This window comes from Myotis myotis, unplaced genomic scaffold (genome assembly GCF_014108235.1).
Source record: "Myotis myotis isolate mMyoMyo1 unplaced genomic scaffold, mMyoMyo1.p scaffold_m19_p_7, whole genome shotgun sequence".
NCBI classification, from domain to species: Eukaryota; Metazoa; Chordata; class Mammalia; order Chiroptera; family Vespertilionidae; genus Myotis; species Myotis myotis.
Genome location: NW_023416379.1, coordinates 73,421,574 through 73,431,461, shown reverse-complemented (window position 1 = coordinate 73,431,461; position 9,888 = coordinate 73,421,574). Strand labels below are relative to the sequence as shown.

At 38.4% G+C, this 9,888-nt stretch overlaps 1 protein-coding gene and 1 pseudogene across 2 annotated transcripts in view; one reads left to right on the top strand and one right to left on the bottom strand.

Annotated features, from left to right (window-relative positions):
* Positions 1 to 9,888, top strand: part of PRIM2 (DNA primase subunit 2) — a 286,500-nt gene that overhangs the window by 142,571 nt on the left and 134,041 nt on the right. The window lies entirely within an intron of this gene.
* On the bottom strand, positions 6,247 to 8,322 carry LOC118660274 (annotated as a pseudogene).

Sequence of the window (9,888 nt, the reverse complement as noted above, 5' to 3'; positions counted from 1 at the left end):
CTCTCAGGTCAACCAGAAGCTAGGATTTTTTTTTTTTTTTAGTGATGCAGGGAAGATGAAAGGTTCGATGGACAAGGCATTGTAATACTGACTGTTCATTCAGCTCAGATTATGATAATCTGTAGGCCTAGAAGGCAGAAGAAGGAAAAGACTCACTCAGATGGAAGGGAATGGGAAAGTGAAGGAAAAGCCATTTGTTGTATTGCACATAGGGTTTCTGATTGGGAAGTGGTGGTGGTGTGTTATACTATCATTAATCACTAAGAATTAGGATTTCATCTAAAACGTTTCATCTAAATATTTAATAAAAAGTAAATTAAAGTATTTATTTCTTGGCAATGTAAGGTTATGTAACTTGCAGTGAAATGTAAGCCAGTAGTGGCACAAGAAGACAAATTGTAATGTAGAAGTAGTAAAAAAATAAATAAATTAAGTGACCTTAGTTTGGTGCTAAAATGATTAAGATATTAAATAGTTCTGTATTCTTGCAATAGTATGAGGCTTTGTATCATCTTATTCATTGATTTAATGGTACTTTATGCCATGTCAAATACTTGATCCTATGATTATTAGGTACTATTCATAGTCGAAATTTATTTACTTTGTCTCGCTTGTTCACAAATATTATTTGATCTTACTTGAGCTTCATAGACTTAAAAGCTTTAGCACATGGGAAATAAAAATGGTGTTTTTCACTTGGATAATTACATAAAATCTCTTTATAACTGATTCTAAAACCTGATACACAGGTGTTTGGAAAGTAAATAATAGTGGTGGGGATTGTTGTAGGGATTATGGTGTCATTAGCAGTTGTATTTTATTTTTTTCACCCTAGAATAAGAACGCATAGACATAAGTGTATGGAATGAGAAAAAATGCACATGGTTTCTTGTCTCAGAATAAAAAACCCTTGCCTGTCTGTCCAGTTGTATTTTGTGAAACCACTCTTTCCTCACTCTTCTCTAGCTGTACCTCGTTTTTTCTGTCTCAGGGCCTTTGTGTATTTTCCCTTCACAGGGACTATTCTTTTTCCAGATTTCTGTGGTTCCTTTGAACACTTGAACTTTAGACCCTTACATTTGTTTTGCCCTCATCCTGGCAGGCTCTCCACCCAGATATTCATATGGTGTGTGTCCTCACTTTATTCTGGTCTCTCTCCTCAAATGTCATCTTCTAAGGGAAAATGTTCCTGTCTAAAATACTAGTACTCTTGCCTTCCCCAACTGTCCTTCTCGTGTCCTATCCCCTTAACATGTTGTTTTTATTATAGCACTTAATCTCACAATACATTAAATTTTACATTTGTTTACTGTCTCCACCAAAGGGCAGGGATTTTTTTGCCTTGCTCACATTTGTGTCCTTAGCATCTAGAACTATGATTGTCTGGGTCGGGGAGGTACTCAAATACGTATTGATGATTGGATAGATACTTGCTTAATTAAGTTGTGATGTTCAGCTGAAACTAATATAATAAATGTCAGCTATAAATGGAAAAAAACACAGTTTCTTAAAAGTTGTAGAGACAAGTGACTTTGGAGCTGGTATTTTGGAGATACTTGAATAGGGGGTTAGCTGCATGGGGTGATTAGTAGAGGGACAGATAAATATCCACACTGCAGGTCCAGATTCTGTGACCATGTGACATAGGCTGGGAAATCATAATTTCACATCCTTCTGGCCATGGTGGTTAGTCTAGGATGTCTTGACCCAAACTGAGCTGGAGGGCAGAAAACCTGGCTCTATTCTGTGAGATCTTGCCATTCCTGCTTTCTGTCGCTCTTCCTTAGATTCTGTGAGCTACTCCAGCCTGGACTCCTTTTAATAATTGCTGGTTTCCCCTTTGGATAAAGTTTTGTGTCTGTTCTTTGGCCCCTAAGAGTTCTGCCTAATACAGGAGGGCAGAGATGGGTCATGCGAATTAGGTCAGATTTTTCTATGATAAGGTCTGAGCTGGTGTTAGTCTATGGTAAGGGTTGATGAGTATAGCCCTGTGTTTTCCTGTTTTTATTTTAGGTCTCTAAGGCAGAGTAGGAGATGGCGGGGGTGGGGGATAGGGGGATATATCTATATTTTGAAAACTCTTAGTTTATAGGAAAATTGAGTGTTTATAGATATCCACACATTATCACCAGTGGCTAGAGAATTATTCATTCATTTGCTTATTCTGTAAATATTTAATGAGTGCTTATCCTGTGCTGGATGTTATCTTTACATGCAAAGGTTAATTACTTCATTTGTCCGTCATCTATTGAATGAAAACTCTATGCTGTGCTTTATGGGGGCAGAGATGGACAAGGCCTGGCCTCTGCCCTAAAGGAGTTGCTGTCTAGGAGGAGAGCAACAAGCAGATAGATGTGTGAAAAGCAGAAGCGTGTACTGTAGAGACACCAAGGAGGGAGTCACCACTGTAAGGTTAAGGCATGGGACAGATAGAGGTTTCCAGGAAGGCCCTTAAGGAATGGAAAAGGTGAATAGGTGTTTGCCAGAGAGATGCATGAGGAGTGTAAAAGGAGAAGGGGACTCCAAAGAGCAGAGATGTTGGAACTGCTGGGCCAATGGGAAGAGCTGCTTTGCAGAATGGCTGGAGCATCTAGCCTAAGGGGAGGAAGGCTTGGGTGAGGGATGGGACTGAATGAAGATGAGGCAAAGGGAGGTAGAACAGGCGAAGGGTCGAGATTCTATCTTGAAAGCAGTGAGGATTCGCTGATAGGATTTAAGTGCAGAGCAGGTTTGTATTTAGCAGGATCCCTGGAATGACAGAGTGGAGTGTAGGCAGGAGGTATATAAGACGAGGCAGGAAGACCTTAGAGAGCAGACTCTGAAGCCTCATGTTCTTAGACACAGGTTATCTTTAGGGAAAGAAGAGGCTCAAGAGACCTTACCTGGTCAGAGGCAGTAGATTCAGCCTCCAGAGGGCACTGGGCGGAGCACACACATTCCTGATACATCTAGCATACACGGCATGTTCAACTTCCTAACAGTTTATTGTCTTCCTAACTCAACTGCTATATTTCATATTAAATGACAAACCTAGAAATCAGAAATGAGATGTTGGAAAACAGTTGGATAACCAGTATTGACCAGTATTATTGTGAAACAGCTTGGTCTTGTGAAATGATGTCTGGGAGAAATGGATCAAAATTGAGTAGACACACAGCAAATATTTCTGTGGTTAGTTATTTTTTTTTTTATACATTTTATTGATTTTTTACAGAGAGGAAGGGAGAAGGATAGAGAGCCAGAAACATCGATGAGAGAGAAACATCCATCAGCTGCCTCCTGCACGCCCCCTACTGGGGATGTGCCTGCAACCAAGGTACATGCCCTTGACTGGAATCGAACCTGGGACCTTTCGGTCCGCAGGCCGAAGCTCTATCCACTGAGCCAAACTGGTTCTGGCTGTGGTTAGTTATTTTATAAAACTTACTGGAGCCATAATCTTGTGTTCCCTCAGAGCGTACATTTGTTTTTTTCTAGTGTGAAGCATAAAGATTTTTATTCATATTTCTTAAAAAAGCAGTTCAGAAAAATGTGTGTGCTGAGTACAAATCCATTTAGTTTATTTGTAGTGGCTTTTATTGAGCCCTTGAATTTTACATTTTTGCATTAGAAAAACAATTTAAAAAATCACTATTCCCCTAGAAAATTACAACAAAGAAATGTCTTCTAATAAGCTTGTTTAATATTAACTTTTAATTGGAACAAACACTCAACTTGGTTTTGAATCAGTGTCTACAAAATATTCATGTAGTAAAGACAGACAAGAAGGTGGAAACTAGTGTAAAAGACATATATCTTGTGTCCCAAGGTGTTTGTATATATGAATGTATATATATTATTTTGTAAAGAATTGTCTACTTTTGGGTAAAAATGTAGCAATGTCTATCATGTTTGGAGCTGAGAATAATTGATCAATAAAATTTGGAACCTTAAAGTCATTATTTTTATGGTACAACAAACACTATATTTAGAAATAATGAGAAGTAAACACATTCACTAACTTGTGGAGGAGACATTTTACTAAAAACCACATAGTGGTAATAGTTTCATTTTACTTTTTTAGAAGCAGATTGGATCCACTGGGAATTGACATAATTTGAGAATTCAGTAAATGTATTCTTAGGGTAATTACTTCAAGGGTAAGCTTGTGAATTCTGAGAAAAGCTTAGTCAGGATGTTTGAATTAACAGAACTAATAGTAATGGTGATGGTGCTAGCTGAATAGTGGTTAGTACTAGCAACAGCAAGTAGCTCTTAGCACAGAGCCCGTTGTTTTTGCACAACACATATTTGCTGAATAAATAAGTAAAGGCATCTTATGTGTATGTTTCATTTATTATTCTTAGTTCTTACAGTAGGCATGTAAAATAGGAACGGGTCCCCTCATTTTACAGATGAGGAATTTGAAGCACTAAAGGAATTAACTCCTTATTTCAAGGTCATATTGCTAGGAAGGATTAGGATTTGGATCCAGGCATGTCTGACTTCAAGCTCAGGGTGGCATCATTCATTACTGTGTTCTTTCTGCCTGATTTCTCACTTCCTCTTCCAGTCTTATATTAAAATCCTAGTAAGTAACTCTGGCTACAGTGAGATGATACACAATATTGGTTTTGTGTTGTAGGTGGCTGGAAAGGAGAATTTCACTGGAACAGACAGCCACAAATGGTGTGGTGTTTGCTGGTGGTGTTGGTTGGAATCCCAGGACGTAGGTCAGATTTCCCAGAATTACTGCCTCAGCAGCATTTCCTGAGCAACACCACCCCCATCATCTGCAGTCTAATGTGAATCAGGAACATGCTCTTGGGGAAACTGTAGAGTTTACACAGGGCAGTTTGAAAGCTGTGCAGGTTTAACAGTGGAAAAGGGGGGTGGGGTGGATTAGAACAACAGTAGAAAGTAGGGTTAGCGGTCACTCAGAATTTCACTGAAAAATATGTGATTCTGAGAATGTGGGTTTTTTTTTAAATATTGAAAAGAATTCTAATTGACCCATCGCAAAGACATTGAACAAGCAAATAATGTTAATAAAAATTTTAAAATAAAATATTTAAGACAAAACAGCAGTGCAGAAAATAAGATGTTTGCATAATTATGCACATTTTAACACTTCCACATTCTTTCGGGAACTCAAGCCTTTAAATTTTGGAACCATGTTAACTTACAGGCAAATAAAAGAATGTAATGAACATGTTCTACATAAAGTTATAACCTGGAAAACTACTGCCCTAGATTATTATTGCCAGATAGCAATTAAATGTTTTTTAGAAACAACAATCTGAATAATTCTTTGCTTTTCAAAATATCCAAGAATTATACTAGAAAACTGTGATTTTTAGAGAGTTTAAAACGTTTAGGTATATCTACATAATGTCATGTTCTCTGGCCCATCAACCTAGATATATTTATTCACTAACCCTGGTTCTGATACTATACATTTTGTTAGATGTCTCAGAACAAGTAAGATGTATTTTAGATATGCAAAAATTTTAAAATGTAATAATATGAATCATCTAGTCCTAATTGGGCATCCATTTTGTTGATGATTTCAATTAACAGTAATAAGTACGCCAAAGATAAGTAGCACAATTAACATATTCATACATCAAAAGTTAAATGACAGTAGTGCAATTACTAAATTTAATTTTAATTAAATCTGGTTAGAATTTCTTTTGAGTAAACATTTTTTAGAAAGATTAAAACATTAAGCTATAGAATTCTGTTCTACATGAAAATCTTATTCTTTGTCATCTTACCCTATTACAACTAGAAATTTACAATACCTTCTGAATATATTCAACTGAGCTGTTACCTATAAGGTGAGAATTCTGTGTACAGAATTCAGGAATCACCTTTAAAAATTGGGCATCGAAATTATTTGTCTTTACATTTTCCTGTTTGCTTCTGAGTAAGCATGAGATAATCCTGGTTCAAAGGTGCTTAATAAAATGTAAGTGGTCACATTTCTGTGTAAAAAATGTCAGTGTTCCTATGTAAGGGGCAAGTAATTTTCCAGTTATATCTGCAAAGTTTCATAATTAAGGATTCAAGTCAATACATCATCCAAAGGTTCCTTTCTTTGAATCTCCAGATAATTTTCAACAAATCTATTCATAAAGAAACACCAGGTTGTGTGTGTGGGTGCGTTTTAGTATTTTTATTTTGACATTTGATAAGTAGTTATTATATGATAAGAAACTGTCTTAACTCATTCATATAGTAACTATTCTATAGTTGAATTTGGTTTTAACTATTAAAATTGTATACAAGGAAATTAGAGGTGTTGTAGTACTTGGCTGCGAATAACTTGCCATCTGGTGTTGGGTCACAAAATGCTATTTCATTAGTGCTGAGAAAACAGCCAAACATGAAGTGATTTCTGAGCGTATCTACCAGTTGTCTTGCAATGCGCTTTCTTCTCTTAAATCTGAAGACCCAGATTCTACTTATTCCACAGACTGCAGGTACTGGTACATTTGAACATCGCCAAGCCCTATGACATTCTTCAGAACTTGGAAGTTCTGGACTAGTTGGTTCAGACAGGACATGGAAGGCCTGTTGGATGGGCTCTGCAATTAAACATCCAACTAACTACTCTCTTTTCATCATATATAAAGAGAAATGTTTTGGTTTTGTTTGGACATCTGGGAACAACTTGCTGAAAGCCCAGTTCATTATCAACAAGTTCTTGCACTTCTTCTACCTTTTTGATAGCATAACTTGGATCATGTGGAAGATGATCCAACACAATTTTCCCATCCCCAAACTCTGCTACTACACATTCTTTATTTTTTAAAATATATATTTTATTGATTTCAGAGAGAAAGGAAGAGGGGGAGGGAGGGAGAGAGAAACATCAGCGATAAGAGAGAATCATTGATCAGCCTTCTGCACGCCTCCTGCTAGGGGTCGAGCCCACAACCCGGACATGTGCCCTGACTGGGAATCGAACCATGACCTCCTGGTTCATAGGTCAATGCTCAACCACTGAGCCACGCCAGCTGGGCATGTTCTTTTTTCCAGCCTGTGTATTTGATTCCCCCCAGAAATCTGTGGTGATGCTGAACATGCTGCAGTTCATCTTCAGGGTTGGAAGCAGTACAGATCATGCCACAAGACTTACACGTGGTAGCTCCAAAAGGTTTCTGACCTGCGTCAATGATGAGCTGTTTTTTTGTTTCTTGATTTACATCTCTGGCATTAATACTTTTCTGTGTATTGGTCTGTTTCAAAAAGTTAGTAGGTGTGATGGATGCCACAGAAGACTGTTCTCCAACTAGAGTTCTTTTTGTATTGACTGAAGACACACTGAAATGGGATAGACAGTGGACTCAGAAGAAACTGCCTTGTTTTCACTGTCAGAATCTTCTGAAGAAAAACACATATTTTCTTCAGGTTTATGCTCCCTGGATGAAACTACTCCACTTGATGAATCCTTTATTAATTTCTCTTCATTTTTGCTTCTTATACCCAGCAGCTCAATGTTCAGTTCATTTTCTAGCAACAAGCACTTTGAACTTGCCTTGTCTCAAAACTTTTTCTTTCATTGATAGTCTCTACATCAGAATCTTTAATCACTTCTGATTTATTCTCTTGAGTGAGTCCCAGTAATGGCTTATTTTCCAGAGACAATTTTCTAAGAGAGGATTTTTTTCCTAACAAAAAAATGCTGCTCCACCCTGCAGTGTTACTTGTGGTTTGACTTTTTGGCTTTGAACTCAAGGAGCATTTAAATTATTTTCAGCTGAATAACAACTGTTTTCTTCCTCTGCAGTTGGTTTGCAGGCCACTTGATTTTGCTTGGAATTTTTAGAATTCTTTGATACAGGCTTGCTGCACTTATCAACTTGATTGACATTTAGCAGTTAAACTCTTCTGTGGTTTTTTTCTTCATCTTCTTGGAGCAGATTGATTTTTCCTGCATTTTTTTTTTTTCTGTCACACTGGGAAAAGAGGTATCTTCATTATTAGTTTTTAGACAAATGGGTCTACTCACTTTTATCATCTTTCTCTCTAATGGACTGAGGTTAACACTTATTTTTGTTATAAAAGGATATAGTAGACACACAAGATTTAAAAGGTGGACCTTGATTTGCAGATGCTAATCCATCTTTTGTAGTTGTTTTGAGCAGACTTGAAATGACCTTGTTGAGAGCAATGCACATTTTCTTTTCATCATTACTTTGGCAAATGTATTTTTTACTAGGTGATGAAAATATATTTTCAGTAAAGTCCAAAATTAATTTCTTTGATGGAATCAGATAACAGGTTGTCACAGTTCAAAGAATTCTACTTCCTTTTCCTTGGAGTAAAAGCTGACATCTTCTTAATTGAACCCCTGCACCTCAGAGGCTGTCAGCTCTCCTCAGCCAAGCTAGTTGCTCCGCCCCTGAGAATGTTTTTGTGTTTGTTGAGCAAGTGACACCTGTTGCTCCCCCAGAGGAGGAGTCCCACTCTGGAGCATAGCGTAGGCAGTGATGGCGAACCTAGGACACGCGTGTCAGAGGTGACACGCGAACTCATTTTTTGGTTGATTTTTCTTTGTTAAATGGCATTTAACTATATAAAATAAATATCAAAAATATAAGTCTTTGTTTTACTATGGTTGCAAATATCAAAAAATTTCTATATGTGACACGGCACCAGAGTTAAGTTAGGGTTTTTCAAAATGCTGACACGCTGAGCTCAAAAGGCTCGCCATCACTGGCATAGGGCATGACAGTGCCGGCCACCACGGTGTGGATTGTAGGTGTCCAAGTCACCAGGAAAGGCATGACTCACACACAGACACTAGATGGAACAGTGCTTTCCTCACACAGAGAAGAGGCAGACAAGGTCAGCTTCAGTCGAGAACGTGGTTCCCTGTGGCCAGACGATGCCACAGGGGGATGGTCTGCAGGCGCCCTCTGCACTGCAGGTGAAGGATCCCATTCTCTCCCTGCCCAGAACAGAGAGAGCAGTGGGCTTGGCCAGGTGCCACATGACACAGAGGCTTAAGTAGAACAACAAAGGTCAAACCTAGAGCATGTAAAGATATTCCCAAACAAAGAGATATGACCAGTACAGGGTGTAAGAGCGCTTTACCTCTTTGTAAGAGAATCTGGGCCCCAACCCTTTCCTAATGCCGCGCATGACTGCCTCTCCCAATACTTAGGTTGTACCAGAAATATCTCAGGTTAGGAGTTGTGTAAAGGAGTTCAGCTCTATTTTAGGAAGTATTTTTTTAATTGTTGATATTAGTCTGACAATTGGAGTACATGTTTATTTGTGTTTTTACATGTACATGTGGTACTTACAAAGTGTTAGATTATTTACACTTAGTGTTGTCTGTAAATCCTTACAGGATTTTCTCATATTTTACCAGCTTCCTAAGCTGTAGCACAGGGATCTCATCCCTTTGCTAAGTGATCTGGGATTGTCTGAAGATAGTTAATGGGGACTGTTGGCTCTTTTCTCCAAAGCTAACCATGGAGAGGAAAGAGGAAAGCATGGACCAGAGGAAACAACCGAAGTAACTGAAGAACCCCAGGGGTGACCAAGGCTGTTGAGAGTTGCTGTAGGGGTGTGGGTAGTTTGGCCTATGGCACAGGGTTGCCTGAGAAATCAGATAATACATTAGTTTAAGTTTCTTTCCTTTTAAGTTTTGTGTTGACCTGATTTTCTCCGGTTGCCTTGAAATGATAATTGCTGCCCCTCTGTTACAGAAATTGATGTCAATAGGGTGCATTTAGGGTGGCGTGACAGTCCTGCTGGGGTGTGAGCTGAGAACTGGCACATGTTAACCAGCAGATCAGGCTCTTTTCTCCCAGGGCTCGCAGATCATACTTCACAGAGATGCCTTCCCCCACTGCTGCTGCTTTAAGAGATTAAAGGCTAAAAGGAGTTGCC